This window comes from Macaca thibetana, chromosome 8 (genome assembly GCF_024542745.1).
Source record: "Macaca thibetana thibetana isolate TM-01 chromosome 8, ASM2454274v1, whole genome shotgun sequence".
In the NCBI taxonomy this organism is placed as follows: domain Eukaryota; kingdom Metazoa; phylum Chordata; class Mammalia; order Primates; family Cercopithecidae; genus Macaca; species Macaca thibetana.
The window spans coordinates 48,741,550-48,760,102 of NC_065585.1; the positions used below are offsets into that span (position 1 = coordinate 48,741,550).

General features: G+C 42.3%; 2 protein-coding genes across 47 annotated transcripts in view; both read left to right on the plus strand.

Annotated features, from left to right (window-relative positions):
• LOC126960839 (cytochrome b-c1 complex subunit 7) overlaps nt 1-18,553 on the plus strand; it is a 1,171,628-nt gene that overhangs the window by 1,023,057 nt on the left and 130,018 nt on the right. Inside the window, exon 1 of one of the 46 annotated variants that reach the window (XM_050800569.1) lies at nt 16,999-17,002. The exons of the other annotated variants lie outside the window; for them this stretch is intronic. The gene's annotated coding sequence lies outside the window, so the exon portion shown is untranslated. Of the gene's footprint in view, nt 1-16,998; nt 17,003-18,553 lie in introns of those variants that run through there. 46 annotated transcript variants of the gene reach the window in all.
• Nucleotides 1-18,553, plus strand: part of CFAP418 (cilia and flagella associated protein 418) — a 1,191,950-nt gene that overhangs the window by 37,563 nt on the left and 1,135,834 nt on the right. The window lies entirely within an intron of this gene.

The following is an 18,553-nucleotide window of genomic DNA, read 5'->3' on the forward strand; positions in this document are numbered from 1 at the left end:
ATAGACAAAGAGCAACACAAGATTTGGGTGGGTGCCACTTAAGGCTGATCTTACAAGTCAGACGTGCAGTGTCTGTAACAGAAGTCACAAGTGCCTGGCTCAAGATAGCTCCCCGACTGACGGTCACAATTTCTCCTTTGAAGATTAATCTCTTTCAGTTAAAGGACTGAAGACTCCAATTAAAACGCAATTACCCCCAACAGAGGTAACCAACATCTTTTTCTTGTGAGAGGACAGGTTGCTGAGAGGAAGGCACTAAAGAAATACAGTGTGAAAGCTGGAGGTGGATTCTTCTGGTATTCCAGAAGCTGGATAATTTTGGAATACTGGATTCTTCTGGAATGCTTCTCCACTTCCCCAGAGCCACACAGACTCAGCTAAGAGCCCCTCACTCTTCTGGGCCCACACAGGACCTCTGTCTATGCCAGTGGCCTCCACGGTGGGGTGTCTGTAGTGATCATTTGGGGTGCAACAGGAAGGTATTGAACTTTTGCTTATAAAATTTCAACCTTTTAAAACTCCCATTTTTGTGTATGCTTTTAAGAGGACATAATATATTCATTTAGAAGCATATGATCATTGATCATTTTTTATCAGTTCTGAGACACACATTGTTTCACATTTTAACATCTCTCACATTGGAATACATTTTACAATCTACATACAAAAGCCTATGTCACAATTTGATTGGCAGGGATATTTTTCTTTCTTCATGCTATATGTGATGATGTAATGTACAACTGATAGTGTCTTGAATTCTATGAAATATGTATTGAAAGTGCTTGCACAACGTGTTTTTAACTAATGGGGTTGCAAAACGAAAAGTTTGGAGTCCATCCAGTCTACACAACTCACTTGTTTCTTATCATACACAGCCTTGAACTAATGAACTCTGCGTGTGTGTGTGTGCCTGTGTAGTTGTGCATGTGATACTAAAACCTTGAAGGACAGACCACACATTTTTCTTCTGTCTAGTCCTTACAGCACCTTCCATAGTCTAGGCCAGCAGTTCTCAACACCATCAGACTTAACACCCCTTTTATAACTAGTATTTTATGATGTCCTTTTTATGATCTTAAAATTAAATTCACAAATACGTTTTTTAAAAAGCTCATATTGTATTAGTTGGGTTCCCCTCATTGCTAAAACAAACGTACCCTAATATATTTAATAACTTAAACACAATAAAAGTTTATTTCCAGCTCTCATGATAGGACTGGGCAGATAAGTAATGGGCAGGGAGTTGAAACAGATATGGAGGCATGCACCTGGGAGATTTCCGTGGGCCAGGCCTGGAAGTGGCATGTACCACTTCTGCTCAGGGGCCATTGGCTGGGACTCAAGCACATGACCACACCTGTGTGCAAGGGTGAATGGGAAATAGAGTCTAGTTGGGAAACCAGGAGAGAGAGTGGAACGTGGACTTTGGTGAGCATCTAGCAGTTTCTGCCACAAATATAATGCCTTGTTATAAAAGAGAAATAAAATAATTTACAATAAAACAATATGATTCATTATGTAAACCCTTAGGATAGTCACACCAGAAGACATGAGTCAAATGCTTTCACTCATAAGGAGAATGATGTGAATGTGAAGGCCTTAAGTGCAGTTTAAGAGTGGTGTGTTGTATTAGTGACTAACATATCCTTCCCTATTTTACTATTACTATCCAACAGCAGTGTTTCTTTTTCTTTTTCTTTTTTTTTTTACTAGTAATGAGAGTTCCTGAAATAGTGAAAAACACTTAGTAAAATTCTGAACAAAGCACAATCTTCCTTTAATTTATACAGCTGACATGTTACGGGAAAATCTGGTGCATATTAGAACTCTGCAACAAATGCTTTGTATTTATATGTAAAATCAAATTGGGCTCTAGGCTCAGATACTTATAAAGATTTTTTTTTTTTTTTTTTGCCTCCAGGAATATCAAATGGGGCATTAGTAGGCCCTGAGGGATGAGGGAGAATCCTTCATTGTGCAAAACTTTTCCGGATATTGCAGGATGTCTAGCGACCCCAGCACTCTCCTCCCCACATACACAAATCATTGTGACAACCACATACACCTCCACAATTTTCCAAAGCATTCCCATGGAGTCATACTGCTTCCACTGAGAACCACTGGTCTTACTCAATAAATGCCTGACGATTCACTCTTGGGTACTTGAAGAAATGGATAAACAAACTGATTCACTAATCCTGGCATCTTGCTATAAAGCAAAGAATATGAACATATTTGGAATGCCAGCCTTGTGCTATGCTGGGTGATTTTACATAACTATCTCATTTAATCCTCATAATGATCTTGCAAGATATTATAAACTTGAAGGACAGACCACACATCTTCATAATGAATGAAATGGGGGTCTTGGAGGTGAAGTAGCATGTCTGTAATTATATGGTGGGTAAGTATGTGGGAAGCTGGGATTGAAATCTGGGCCTGACTCCAGAATCCATGGTAAATATCCACCATTATTAGGATGACCATATGTCTCCATTTAAGTCTACTGTCCTGGAGTAATGATTATTAGCACTCCCTTTCACTCTCAAAGAGTCCCAGTCTGGAGAGTAAATTACATGGCCACCGTAAATATTATATGCTGCTATTGTCATCATTATTTATTGCACAGGAAGGTCAAGAGAGAGGGGAAAAAAGCAATATTATTCTTTCTCAGACATCAGTGGATGACTGAGGAGGCAGAATGGGTTTTCTCTTCCCCATTTATCACCTGTGCACTTCTCAAATCATCCATGGAGATTTGTATCTGTTTATCTTCTGGAAAAAAAAAATTTAAACAGTAGGAAAATAAACACTTTCTAGATATTCAATCTTTTACTATCAAACAGGGTGTTGTCCTTTACCTGCAAATAAGCTATGCTGTCTCCTAAGAAAGACTAAGTACTCTTAAATCTGAGAAACAGCTGAAGATAGCGTAGGAAGCTGAACTGAGACACGCTGAGCAAGATGATGCATTGATGCTTGCTTGCTTGCTTTTGATGAGCTTGGTCACATTCTTGAAGTTAGGAAGAAATCCTCCCTTTAGATATTTAAGTTAGAAGCCTATTTCTATCAGCTTCTGGTTCTGACGGTTTTCAAACAATTGCTTTAAACAAGTCACAGTTTTAGACATGTCACATGCACACGTTCAGGCTCAGAGTTACCAGAAAGTACCAGAAAAAATTCACAGGGTAATTTCAACACCCAAATGCTGTCTCTGCCACCTCTCCCATCTCATTCCTGTCAATGACTCTCTCCCTCCACTCTGCCTACTATCCCCCCACCTTTTGTTTCAACTCCTTGTGGCATTTGATGTTTCTCCTCCCAATCTGCAGCCAGGGTCAGCACTGGTGAGGAAAAGTGGGTCAGATTGCCCTCTGTCTCCTGGTGCTGAGCACTCCTATGTTGGTTCAAACACAGAACCAACTGAAACCCACTCAGGCCTTCCCCAGCTGCCATCAGCCACTACCCTAGTGGTGGTCTGAGGGATTTCTTGAAAAGGAAGTAACTAGTGGTCAGCTGCCCTTCATGGTTTCCCACCAGGAGCTCTAATAGAAAGAGTCCTGGTGGAGATGCTGAGCCTGACCTCATTGGGGGCCTGTTGGAAGATGTGTCTTAGACCCTGGTGGCGCAGGGCAGAGAGGGAGCTTCCGAGCTCTTCCTGGTTTATCCATGCACCATTGCCAAGCTTGGGGATGATGCTTAACAAAGAGCATGGCATTCCATTGAAGACACTTAATAAAGTTATAAAATTTAAAAAATAATAATGGTTGAATTGGGCTTAAGTAATACCATCCTGTTGTAGTTGTTTCCTTCAGCTTCAGTTGTATTTGGAAAAAAAAAAGAAGAAATCACCTCAGAACTGATACAAATTATTAAAATTTCCCCCTCTTCAAGTCTCCATAGCCAAGTAGAAGGTGTGGAGACTGTCAAAAGACGTCTGAAACCTTAAAGGATAAGTACAAAATAATCCCTCTAAGTGTGGATATTGATCGCTTTTGTTGTATAAAGACAGATTGTTCTGCTGAGACCACAGGAAATACACTCCATAAATGCTATCTTTTCTCCCTCCCACATCCATGGCAGACTCTGTTAATCGATCACCTACTCTTTCTGGCTAATTCTTAATAGAATATTTCAGGGAGAAACTGATGACAGTTGGCAAGGGAGATGAAAGCTGTTTTTCTTTCTGACCTAGAGTAAGCCCACAACGAGGTAGACATTCCCAGAATTTATCACCCAAGGAAGTTATAGTATTTGATATAGGAATTCGGAATCTTGGAGAATGGACCTTAGACCACCATGAGAAGGATCTCCTAATTTTCTCTCACCCCATCAGTCTGTCTTGAGAAGTCTAGCTATGCTGGAATACTACCAGCTGGGAAGGGATTGATGTGGAGATATGCCGGGTGGTAGGCAGGGAGGCCCTGGAGAGGAACGCAAGCTCAAGATGAGTACTTTACATTTTGGAAGCCAGATTACTTACAAGTAGCACTTTGGGTCTGCTTTCTCTGCTGATATCCTGGAGCCTTAAGCAAAGTCGATCTATTCATTCATTCAACAAACAATTATTGGGCATCTATCCTGTGGCAGTCACTGAGCTGTGATCTAGAATAAGAAGATGAATGACACAGATACAATCTGAGGATGATAAACCAATTACAGCTATTTTTGATCTTGGTGGTAAGGGCTTTGAGTGGCAAAACATGGACAGAAATCTGGGGTGACATAGCAGGGGATCCCAGTGTTCTAGTTAAAAGGTATCTATTCTCCAACGTGATTTCACTGGATGGACTGGACACAGAGAGAAGTATTATGGGCAGGGCTTGGGCAGGAAGATTAAAGAGGTAGCTACTCCCCCAAGAGTTGGGGCCATGAGATCCAGGCACCTTATTCACATAAAGGCTCTTTTCTTTCACTGCCAACTTTGGAGGATCAGGGTTTGATTTTTTTATAGGGGGTCATGGAAGCTAAAACCTTGGCAAAGAGCAATTTGTGATCTGCTATTGTGTTTTTCTATTCCCTTCCACAGGTGATTCCTAGAAGTCTCCATTTTGAAGTTCTCTTGTCCTTTGACCAAGCATCCAGCACATCCTCACAACACTCCAAAGCCACCTTGAAGACTCTCTTCAAAGCAATTCTTACTGTTGATACCACCACCATTGTTCCTGACACATGAAGCAGGAGGACCCAAGGCCAGAGGTCATGGCGGAGAGATGAGCAGATAGTCCTCAAATGCAGACAGGGCTGGGGTTGAAGAGGAATTCCCTAATAGCTGTTATAAATGGAGATATGACAGGTGTGAACAAACAACCTAGGACTGGAAGAAAGAAGAAGGAGGAGTCAGGTAGAAATAGTACTGAGAGTGGATGCCTGGGCTGTGTAGTGACATAAAGGGGCTTAAAGAGGGCTTAGGGAGCAGATCTGAGAGGAAGAGAATGAAGGAAGGTAAAGAATTCAGTCTTTGGCATTCCGATATGTAGTGAGGGCTGGGGTGGTGACAGACTAGATTTAGGGAGTCTGAGGTTTGGGTGTTGGTTTGTGTTCTTGAAATTACTTCCTCAGGATTTCACATCTAACCAAATATTAACAATCATTTACTAAATAAATATTGTTCCATCCCTGGATGGGCAGACGGGAGTGTTATGCCTGCCTCTCCCCATCCCGTACCAAAAAATTAACAAAGACAGTTCAATTCATGACCCCAAGGCTGTCACAATCCAGACTAAGAAGTGCCCTGAGAGCCTGGCGGGATCATCTTGGTGCACACTCAGTAGCCAGGGGATCTGAGTGGCCAAGGAACACCCAGAACTCCTGCCTTCTATAAGTCCAAGGCTGAGCATAGCAAAGTATGGAGAGGGGAGGGTCTTCTAACATTGAAGTAAGAAGGAGCAGACTTTTCAGCAAGAAGAAAAGTCCCAGAAATTCAGATAAGATTACAAACAAATTATAAAGCGATAGGCTGGCTGAAACAATAATATTCAAATTAGTTCAATTCAGCAAGTACATATGAGTGCTCCTGTGTGCCCATCCTGGGCTAGTCTACTTGAGGGAATGGACACAGGAGAAACGAACAGGGTTTAAAGGGGAGGTAGTTCTTCAGGCACAAAGATCTGCAGATGGCTGCCTCTCCACTGGGAACCCCATGACAATTCACACAAGATCTCTCCCAAGACCTCTCAAAGCAATTATTTTAAGACCTCAGTCCCTGCCCCCAAGCAGCCAGGAGTCTGTTTCACTGGTATCAGATCAAGCAGACCCTTCCTGAAACTTTTGTAGAGAAATGGAAGTGATTTGGTTAAAACAGGGAATTTTGGCCAGGCGCAGTGGCTGACACCTGTAATCCTAGCACTTTGGGAGACCCAGGCGGGCAGATTGCCTGGGCTCAGGAGTTCGAGACCAGCCTGAGCAACATGGCGAAACTCTATCTCTGCTAAAAATACAATAACGAAAAAATTAGCCAAGCTTGGTAGCATGCGCCTGTAATCCCAACTACTTGGGTGGCTGAGGCTTGGGAATTGCTTGTACCTGGGAGACGGAAGTTGCAGTGAGCCGAGATCATGTCACTGCACTCCAGCCTGGGCAACACAGCAAGACTGTCTCCAAAACAAACAAACAAACAACACAAGGAATTTCAAAGATGAAAGCAAGAGCAAAGATGGAGAATGGGTTGGAGGTCGAAAAAACACAGAAGTAAGAAGTAGAGGCTAGTGAGGAGAGCATGAATACTTTAGGCTGAGTTGATGGCAGCAAGTAGAGCCAAGGGACAGGGAGAATGAAGACATAGTCTCTACTGACTGGATGTAGAAGAAATGAAAAAGCAGAATCTAAGACGACCTTCAGTAGGAGTGGTAGAAGGGTGAATGAGGAAAGTCAGTAGCTCAGAAGAGAAGCATTTGAAGAAGGAAGACAATGAGTTCAGTAATTCAAGACTCGATCTTTTCTTTCCTGAACTCTTCCTGTGGTATCCCTGTTGGGTCCCCCTCTCCAGGATTTGTTCTCCAGTCCACCCTTTGCACTGAGTTTCTAAAAGGCAATCTTTACTGGATCATTCTCTGCATCTAGCCTCACAGTAGTTGCCACCACCTTGAGGTGAAAGGCCAAGGTCCAGAGCATGGCATACAAGCTCTTGGAGCTCTGCCTTACCTGTATCTTAGCCTCATATCCTGCCATTCTCCTTCTTGGGCTCAACATTCCTGCCATCCTGAAATAGTTGCATTGAAAAAGAAAGCCAGTTTCATGTGTCAGTACTTCTGTACTTGTTAACCTCACCCTGAAAATTTATTCCTACATTTCCTAGTTGAACTTCTCACCATCCTGTATCAGGTGGCTAAAAACCCAGCAAAGCATTCCCTGATGGTCTTCTCCACTCTCCAAAGGAAGGTTTGTTCCAGGAATGCAAGTCTGATTCAATATATGAAAATTACTCGATGTAATCTTCCATACTAATGGCTAAAGGAGAAAAATCACATAGTCTTATCAACTGATATAGAAAAAGTATTTAAAAAAATTATTCATTAATTATTAACATGTATTCATGATAAAAACTCTTAGAAAAAAATGAATTAGAGGGTAACTTCCTCAACTTGATAAAGAGTGTCTACCAAAGGGCTCGAGGTAATATTATTTTTAATGGTGAAGGACTGAATGCTTTCTCCATAAGATCAGAACAAGACAATGATGTCTGCTCTCACCACTCTTATTCAACATAGTACAAGTAGTTCTGGCCAATTTCAAAAGGCACGAAAAGAATAAAAAAAAAAAAAAAGCATGTAGATGAGAAAGGAAGAAATAAAACTGTCCCTATTTGCAGACGAAATGATTGTCTAGGTAGAAAATTCCATGAAATCTATAAAACAACAACCTCCTAGAACTAATAAGTGAATTCCTCAAGGTTGCAAAATGTAATACAAACATACAAAAGCCAATTTCATTTTGGCATCCATAACAGATGGAAGTTATAGTACTTGACACAGGAATTTGGAATCTTAAAAAATGGATCTTAGACCACCATGAGAGAGATCTTCTAGTTCTCCCTCACCCCATCAGTCTGTCTTGAGAAGTCTAGCTATGCTGGAACACTACCAGCTAGGAAGGTAGTATCTGGTGTCCATAACAGATAGACACCAAAATAAAAAATAAATGCCATTTACAGTTGCTAAAAAAAAAAAAAAAACAAGTATTAATCTAACAAAACATGTACAGGACTTCAACTGTACGTTTTGTAGTGGAAAACTACAAAACATTGATGAAATAAACCAAAGAAGATCTAAATAAATGGAAAGACATTGTGTGTTTGTGGATTAGAAGATTCAATACAATAAAGAAGTCAATTCTTTGCAAATTTACATGGAAGTTTAATGCAATTCCTATCAGAATCCCAGCAAGATTTTTGTAGATATAGACACGATTATTCTAAACTTTATATGAAAATGCAAAGGAACCAGAATAGCTAAAATAACTTTGTAAAAGAATAATAAAGTGGGAGGAATCAATCTACCTGATTTCAAGATTTATTATAGAGCTGTGGTATTTACAGAGTGACAGACACATAGATTGATGAAACAAATAGAGAGCCTAGAAACAGACCCAGAAAATATGCCCAACCAAAAGGTACAAAAGCAATTCAGTGGAGGAAAGATAGCCTTTTCAATGAAGCTCAACTTAAATCTCATATGTTTAAAGAATTAACTCAAAAATAGATCACAAGCTTAAATGTAAAACTATAAAACTTTTAGAAAACAAAACCCAGGAGAAAATCATGGGGATCTGGGGCTAGGCAAAAAGTTCTTAGATTTGCCATCAAAAGTCTGACCCATAAAAGAAAATAATAATGATTGGATTTCATCAAAATTTAAAACTTTTGCTGTGTAAAATGCCCTATTATGAGAGTGAAAAGACAAGCTTCAGAGAGCAAGAAAACATTTACAAGCCACATATCTGACAAAGGATTAGTAGCTAGATACATAAAGATCTCTCAAAACTCAACACTAAAAAATAAAACAAAAGCAATACAATCAGAAAATGTGAAAAAGACATGAAGAAACACCTTAATGAAGAGGATATATGGATGGCAAATATGCATTTGAAAATACGTTCAACATCATTAGTCATTAGGAAATGTGAATTAAAATCACAATGAAATGTCACTATGCAACAGAAAGGCTAAAATAAGAAATAGTGACAACACCAAATGCTGGTGTGGATGTGTATAAACTGTATCTCTCCTATGACTGTATCTCTTCTTCACCTCTCCTATATTTTTGTGTAAACATGTTTCCATTTCTCTGGATAAATACTCCTAGGTATTTATCACACAAGTGTTCACAGCTGTTTTTCTGGTAGTCGCCCCAAAACTGTAAACAACCCAGATGTCCTTCAACAGGTGATAGCTAAATGCACTGTGGTACATCCATTGGTAAAAAATATCAGCAATAAAAAGAAATGAACTTCTGATGTGCACAACAAATTGGATGAAGCTTCAGGAAATTATGCAGAGTGAAAAAAGCCAATTCCAAAATGTTACATACTTGATTACAGCATTTATAGAACATTCTTGAAATGACAAAATTATAGACATTGAGAATGGAGGAGAGGTTGCCAGGGGTTGAGACGGGTGTTGGAAGGAGGAGATGCAGTCGATAAGGTGGTGTGGCTATAAAAGGATAATAGCAGGGCTATTTGTGGTGACGATATTGTTCTGTATCTTGTCAATATCCTGGTCTGACATCATACTATAGTTTTTCAAGACGTTACCATTGGTTGAAAATGGGTAAAGAGTACACTGGATTTATCTGTATTGTTTCTTACTACTGCATGTGCATCTACAGTGATCTCAAAATTAAAAGTTGAATTTAAAAAATAAATCACAAACCACACTCATGTATTATCTCATAGTCAGAGGCCCAGGCCCAGCATAACTGGGTCCTCTACTTAGGTCCCAGCAGTCTGAGACCAAGGTGCCTGCCAGGGCTGCCGTCTCATCTCAGGTTTGGGGTCCTCTTTCGTGCTTAATCAGGCTGTTGATGGAATTCAGTTCCTTGTGGCTGTAGGACTGAATTCCCCGTTTTCTCACTGTTGACCACAGACCATTCCAGAGACCAACAGCTGCTTCTTGCCACGTGGCTCTTCAATATCCCTTCTCATGCTTTCAGTCTCACTTTCTAGGAGGGCCCAGGCCCATTTATGAAGTTACTTGATTAGGTAAGTCCCACTGGGATAATCTCCCTTTTGATTAACAAGTCAATAGATTAGTAACCTAACCATGGGCACTGATACTCCATCATATTCACAGGTTCAGGAATTATGTGAGGTGTGTACACCAGATGGTGAGAATTCTCGGGACTGCCTTAGAATTCTGCCTCCCACAGACCATCTTAGCCCCAGCATTCTCTGTGGGATAGGCAGAAGTCTTTGATGGGACTGCACCACGGTGCAATTCTTCTCTCTGCCCATTCCTGTTGTTACCAAACAATCAATGGGCTCACTTCCCAATGCACATAAAAGTCAATACCATGCACTGGATTTTGAGAAAAGAAAGGCTTTATTTCTAGCCAATTGTGAAGGAAACAGGAGGAAACACTCCAATCTGTCTTCCTGAGCTGGGGACTGGGTCAGGCTTTATAGACATATGGTGATGAGCCATGACTGATTGAGTCTTTCAATGAAGTGCTGCCGGGGAGGCATGATCTGACTAGATCCTGCCATGAGGTGACACCAGAGCTCCATCTGATTGGATTCCATATCCTGCCATTCAGGGTCTGCTTCTTCATTCAGTCCCTGCTCCCCAGTTTGAGACCTTAGGTTCCACCCATGGTTGAGTCGTTGGTTCATCCAGGCATGTTCAGGTTAGGTGATCTTCAATCTGGAGGATCCTGGCAACTGAAAAACAGCTCACAACTTTCTTACATAAAAATTGAACCAGAGTGGTCTGGTGCAGTTACATTATTTTCTTTGTTCCCTACTGTTGTGGATCCTTAGAGCAATTGCCCATAAACTTTCTGCACTTAAATCTTGGCCTGTGAGTCTGTTTCCTGAGGAACTGGGAGTGGTATTGTTGTACCAACCACTGAGCTAGAGGGCATGGAAGACTGACTGGTAACATTTTATTTATTTATTTTTTGGGGACAGAGTTTTGTTCTTGTTGCCCAGGCTGGAGTGCAATGGCACCATTTCGGTTGCTTCAACCTCTGCCTCCCGGGTTCAAGCGATTCTCCTGTCTCAGCCTCCCAAGTAGCTGGGATTACAGGCATCCACTGCCACACCCTGATAATTTTTTGTATTTTTAGTAGAGATTGGGTTTCACCATGTTGGCCAGGCTGGTCTCAAACTCCTGACCTCAGGTGATCCACCCACCTCGGCCTCCCAAAGTTCTGGGATTACAGGCGTGAGCTACTGCGCCGGGCCCTGACCAGTAACATTTAAAAATCTGGGCACAAGTTATACTTGGGACCCTACTTAAAAAGAATTTGATAGAGCTGTTGGGGGTAATCCCTAGGGCATCAAGTCAGGAGTACTACATGGATAATCACTGGCAACCAGGTCACTCAATGATCTTCCTCCAGATTCTGTTTCCTGTAAGACTTGATCCTTCTTTATCATCACCATCACTGCCATCGTCATCACCATGACATCATAATTACCTTACACTGAAAGCTCAGTGTGTTCCAAAGAGTGTGCAAAACATCTTATCTACCATCTGATGAGTCATTACAGCAGAGTAGTTAAGGGTACCAGGAGTTAGACTACCTCGTGTTGAATACCAGCTTCTCCATTTAATAGCAACATGGCTTCAGTTGGGTAAACTTTCTGAGCCTCAGCTTCCTCATCTATAAAATAGGGATGGTATTTGTTTGATAAAATAACCCTCCATGTATAACTCTTAATACAGTGCTTGGTACAGAGCAAGCATTCCATAAATGTTAGCGATTTTGTAGTCTCATTTAATGCTTATGACAGCCCTGCAAGAGGATTTATAGCTGAGTAAGCTGAGGTTCAGAGAGGGTAAGCAACTTCCCAGAATCTAACAAACAACTAAAGAGTGCCAGGGGTAAGATTTCAACCAAGTTCCTTCTGAGCACGAAGTGTTAGCCCTTAACCATTATTCTGTCTTGTTTCACAATCGTGGGGATCCACAGGGGTGACAACAATGCCTTAAGCAGAACGCAGAAAGAAAAACTGAAAACATACACACAGAGTCAGAAAATCTCTGAAAAGGAAATGCTCGCGAGAGGGATTCCTAGTGTTTTACCTGCAGGGTGTCAGGCTTCTGAGCCCAAACCCATGTGCTGGTTTGTGGCTTCCTAAGTAGTGTAGTGGAAGTCAAAGTGTTTCTTCTTAAAAAAGATAAGCTGGGCAATAGCCCCTCAGGAAAATGTGATTGCAGCTCCATGATCCCCCATCCAGAAGTTCTGAAATTCAGACAGCTCTGGAAACCAAAAGTTTTTTCATAATTCGTTTGGTGGCAAAACCTGACTTGGCCTGAATTAATGCAAGCTCATCACCGTCTTGTTGCCTTTCTTGGGATGAATCATCATACATTGCTGCAGAAATGCTCACGGGATGATTTGCGGAGAGGCTGGCCCAGACTCCACTGAGCTGTCAGTGACTATGTTACCTTTCTAAACTCTGAAAAATTCTGAGTTCTAGAACACATCTGGCCCTCCAGATATTTCAGATGAGGGCTTGAAGATCTTTTTCTATTTTTTTTTTTTTTTTTTTTTTTTTTTGAGACAGGGTCTCGCTCTGTCATCCAGGCTGGAGTAATGAGCTATGCAGTGACATGATCACAGCTCCCTGAAGCCTCAAACTCCTGGTCTCAAGTGATCCTCCCACCTCAGCCTCCTAAGTAGCTGGAACTACAGGACACCATGTCCAGTTAATTCTTTTATTTTTTTGTGGAAACAAGTTCTCACTATGTTGCCCAGGCTGGTCTGGAACTTCTTGGCCTCAAGGGATCCTTCTGCCTTTGCCTCCGAAAGTGCTGGGATTACAGGCATGAGCCACCACACCTGGCCTTTTATTATTATTTTTGACCATTTTTACTAAGCACCAGAGCCAAGTGTACAAACCCATCAGATTTTATTTAAGAGTGAGCTTCATTTAAATAATTTTTATCTGAGAGTTTTTCAGAAGCTCCCTTGTTCACTGAGAAGGAAGAATAGCAAGCTCCCGGCCATCCATACCTGTCCAGCTCTAACTGAAGGTGGGCTCAGGGGTTCTTGGTGGCCACTGTCCAGTCCATTTCCTGGAGTTGTGGTTTTCTTGACACTGTGTTGTAGAACATTCCTGCCTTGTGCTCATGCCCCAGAATGCTGAGTCTACAGTAGCATGTAGGACTAAGAGGGTTGCGGTGAGAATAGGAGAGGACGTTGGGCCTGTGGCTAAAAGAGCAGAAGAGAGACAGGAATGATGCTCTTCCAGTTCCTCTCCTGAAACCTCTGAAAACAGCAATATTTTTGCTCACAGTATTTTGAATTCATAAATGCCACATCGTCTTCTCTTCCTTCTTCGCATTTAAGTGAAACAAAATGCTCAATGAGATAATAGGCCTGGTCATATTTAAAATTACAAGTTCAGAGTTGCAAAGGAACAGTACCTCTGAATAACTGACCTGTCTCTCAATATTTCTGCTGAGTCTATTCTAACATTGAAAACTCTATTTAGCTACTTTGATGTGGAGCCAAATAGGTGAGCATCATTTTACCACCGTTTGTTTAACTGTACCTTGGCAAATGTCAAGTTCAAGTCTGGATATTTGGACTGTGGTGGGCAAAATGAGGTCGGCAGCCTCCCGATAGGTTTTCTGTCTGGCTGACAGCACCTTACCGACCTTCACTCAGCTCATAGAGAAGGTCGATGCCTGACTCTTAGAGAAACATCGGATGAATAAGCCTTCTGGCTGCTTTCTTCTCTTCGGGATAAATATCAGAGTTCAGCTGGTGCAGAAGATCCTCGCCACAACTCCAGCTCCAGAGCTTACCCTAAGAGCAAACTCAGTGAACACTTGGAGCATCTAAAGTGAAAACAGACCTGGCATGTTGACACATGCCTGTAAGCCCAGAGCTTTGGGAGGTCAAGGCAGGTGGATCATTCGAGCCTGGGAGTATAAGAGCAGCCTGGGTGACGGGGCAAGACCCCGTCTCTACAAAAAAAAAAAAAAAATTACAAAAATTAGTCAGGCATGGTGGTGTGTGCCTGTAGTCCCAGATACTCGGGAGGTTGAGGCGGGAGGATCGCCTGAGCCCAGGAGGCAAGGGCTGCATTGAGATGAGACTGTGCCACTGCACTCCAGCCTGGGTGACAGAGGAAGACCCTGTCTCAAAAAATAAAATAAATAAATAAAGTGAAAACAAGTAAAAATATTTCTATATTTGGCCCTTTCCAAATTATTCTCATCCATTCCTTCTCATCAGTTATAATCTTTGGCCAAGTACACAGTTGGGCGATCCCGCTTCTGATACATTGGTGGGAAGCAGAGATAAAGGAAAACAACATCAGTCTCTTTTGAATTTAATTCAATTTTACAAACAAATTGAGTACCTCTTTGGCTTGATACTAGGGATACAGGGACTAGGAATTACAGTCAAGTCAAAGGAAGAGACTGCTCACTCTCAAAACTAAGAAGTAGCAAGTAGCACAAGATGTTACAAGAACACATGGGAGAGACACTCAACTTAGCCTTGTTGGAGTGAGGATCAGGGAAGGCTTCCTGGAGGAGATGACAGCCTATACTTAGTCCTGAAGACTGAATAGGAGCTTTTCAGGCAAAGAGGACGAGAAGAGGATAAAGATAGTGTATGCAGAGAACAGCTTATGCAAAAGTTCCGAGGAAAGTGCATGGTTTGAATGATACAGCATGTAATTTATTTTTAAATACTTCAGCATCAACTGAGAGATGTGTGCTCTTTTTAATCAACACCTTAGGAGCGATCCACTAACATGTGAAGTCCTCTGATCAGGGATACATACTCCAGAGTGTTTCATTAGCTTTGAAAGGCTCTAATCGGAAGTCCACACTCTAGAGGTAGCTTCTGCAAGAGCTTCAGCAATCTTTGTCTTCCTTCAGCACCAGAGCGTTTATTCATTTGTATAATGGGTTTAGAACTAGTTTTTCATTAATGAAATGAGTTGTTCACAAGATATATGGATGACTAAGAACACGGTAAGGGCCCTCCATGCTTGTGTGCACAGAGTGTAAGAATTTTTCAAGCTCAACAGCTTACACCTTTCATAATGTCCCACCAAGCCTAAGACTCCATCTGGTCTTATGCCACACACACATAACAGATGATTCTATGCTGTCTGGCCTGAATCTGACTAGTAGCCCACATGAATTCTGCCACTAGAACATTTTCTCATCATGCAAGATATGTGTCATATAGAGAACAAACATCTCATCAAGCTTAGAAAAATACTTATGTGTATTATAGTGCCTGCTTATCAGTAAATGTTTATATATATAGCAGAATTTGGTCTGGGTCTTACTTTCAGTGCAACCTACACATACCCCTTGGATGGGTAGCCATAGTAGAGGGGATCTCTAATCCTCATCTTGTTTTAACTAAGGCAGGCCATAGATACCTTTCAAAAAGAACTTAAGAATTATGAGAGCCAAATTGGCTGCAGTCTGTTTTCCACAGCAGGTCTCCTTGGTTTGTTTTTAACAGTGCTAGCCATCCTTTCCCGCCACTCCAGGGAGGAAGTTATCCAAGGTGGGTCAATTCAACTGGGCAGCAGGAAGGAGCAGAATCCCATGGAAAGGTGCCCAAGTTCTACCAGGGAGATAATACCAGTCCTGACAAATCTGCTGGGTAATGCAAGGACAAAAATAAGAAGACTGCTTGGTGACTGGGAGAGCTGAGAGAAAGATGGAAAGGGGTGTGAGGCCCTGGTTAGGATGAGTGGGTCAGGACTGAGGCTGTGACCAGCAGGTGACTGCCACAGCACACCTTCGTCATGATGCCAGAACACAGCATGCTAGCTTCAAGGAGCCACTCCCAGCTGGACACCAGCCAGCTACCCACGGCCAAGCTTATTACCTATTGCTCCTCCAGCACCTCCCGAAATCTGCTCTGCCTCCCGCGTTTACTGTTCAGCTAACGGCATCACCCTCCACATGGGAATCACCCTGGGCACCTCCAATGTCATCTCCCCAATTTTAATCAATCACCAAGTCTAAAAACTTCTATCAACAAAATATCTCTTGACTCCATTATAACTGGCCCACAATCAACTGCCTTGGTTCTGGCCCTATCATCTCTCCTGTGGGCCATTGCCACAGCCCACACTACAAGAGCCTCCTTGCTGGTCTTCATACCTCTATCCCATGTCTCAGCTGCCTGTCTGGGTCTCCCACTCTTCCCTGGATTCAGGGTTGCTCTGGTATTCTAGTAGTGCCTCCACCCCTTGGTTTTTTGTTTTTTGCTTAAGCTGTTTTAGTTTTTAGTCCCTTGTGACCAGAGAATATTTAATTTAATTTAATTTAATTTAATGCAGCACAAATCTTTAATATGATATTATTTCACTGCTAACACAGAATTTCTGGCTTATGGTAAAAGTACAGATTTAAAACCCTGTAGAGACTCCACCATTGTTCCCAGTACATCAAATTCTAGAGCATAGATTATTAGAACTGTTTTGATTGCAATGGAGTTAGAAACCTAATTAAGACTAGCTTGAGTGAAAAGGGGAAGTTGGTTGGTTCACTTAACTAAATTATAGCAAACACAACGGTTGTGCCTCAGGGACTGGAATCAAAGACTCAAATATTACTGGAATTCTTCCTCCGTGTGTTGTCAATGTTGTCTTCTCCATGCACCTGGATCATAACCTGTAGCAACTTGGGCCTCACAAATGCTAAGCTGCACCCATCTTTTTAAGTTCCAATATGAAAAATCCCAGGGAGGGCCTCCTATTGGTCTGGTTGGTATAATGGACCTCTAGTCTAAGGAATATGCCTTGGATGGGGTCACCATGATTGACTCTATATGCCCCTGGACAGGGGCCAGATCATGATACATCATTAATGTTGATGACAATGGAGCACTCGGATAACCCACCCAAGTTCTGGCCGTGAAAACATAGCCAAATAATTTTCTCCCTGGTCAGCTAATCCCTAGCAATATGACATAAAAGTTAAGCCCTTAGGCTCTGGAGTTAGAGGTGTGTGGGTTCAAATCCCAGCTCTCCCAACTATTAGTTGTGTGACCTTGGACAGTGTGCATAGCCCCAGTGAGCCTCAGTTTCCTGATCTGTAAAATGGGGAGGGAAGTATAATGACATTGTGTGAAAATTTAAGGAGGCAGGGCATTGAGAGCACTTAGAACACAGCCTGGCTCTTGGTGTACGCTTGTCAGCTCTTCCTGCTCCCAGCAGCCTTGGCATGAGTGGGCAGCCTTCAGAAGGCAGCAGGGCCTCAGGCTACTGCCTGCTGCCAGCAGAATGAGATCAGGGTTAATCAGAGGAACAGACTGACCTGATTCCCAGCACTCCAGTGAAGTGACCCATCTGACACCTTGGAGAAGACAGTGCCAGGAAGAGGAGTTGCTTGGCACATGACATTCTCCATAAGGAAAGGCTAAGGGGTCTTTTCAGAGTACCTTTGTCTCCCTGCCAGAGGAGAACAACATCTGGGAGGAAGTATTTCTTCAGCTTCACGGTTGTAATGCCGCCAGCCTTGCGGGTCATAGCCTGGAATCATCTCTTTATTAAATAATAATTAAGAGGCCCCTGTAAAGGGAGTCTGGGTCTAATTACCTGACTCATTAAGCTACCCCGTTGAAACTGGGAGGTTGTTTTGCTCCTGTGGCCCCACTCTAAAGCAATTTTCACATTTCTGGAAGCAGCAAGTGGAGTATCACTTTTGTGGGGGGCTCAAACTCAAGGTCCTGTGTTTAAGTATACACGTCACTCAAGAAGGCTCCCACCAAGTATTCAGCTCAAAGGGTGAGTCCTCCCCTTTCCCCTACTGCAAGATCTAAATTGGTCTTGGAACGGAGAACACAAGGAAGGGCCGAGGGACCAGCTGGGCAAGGAATCAGCTCATTAGTAGCCTCTATGGAGGTGTTGAAATTGAGCAAGTTAAAAGCATATTAGTTTAAATGAGACTTTTCACAAATGAGGGGAAGTGTTTAGGTAGGAAGCAAATGTAATCATTTTGTGACGGGGCATAATTTGATAATTAATGGGGAAGTTGTCAGTATAATCTTGAGGGAGCCTCAGGAAATGAAGAAATCTGTCTTTATTAAGGGAAACTCAGGAGAAAAAGTTATTGGAATGCAAGCAATTCACCAGCAAGGTCCTGGTAGCAAGTCCTTATTAGATGTGTGTGTCGGGATCGTCTCTCCGCCACATCTGTGTGTTTTGTCTTGATTCACCAGGCCCACTACCTCTCCTAATGGGAATGTAGAGAATAGAGAACACTGAAGGTGGTTATGAAGCAAACCCAGGCTTCTTTCTTCTTTGCAGATGGGCTGGCCAGCGTCTGCTGTGCTCAGCAGGAAGCAGGGAGAGACAAGTCTCACTGGCTCCCTGGGGGCCAGCCAGATTTTGACGC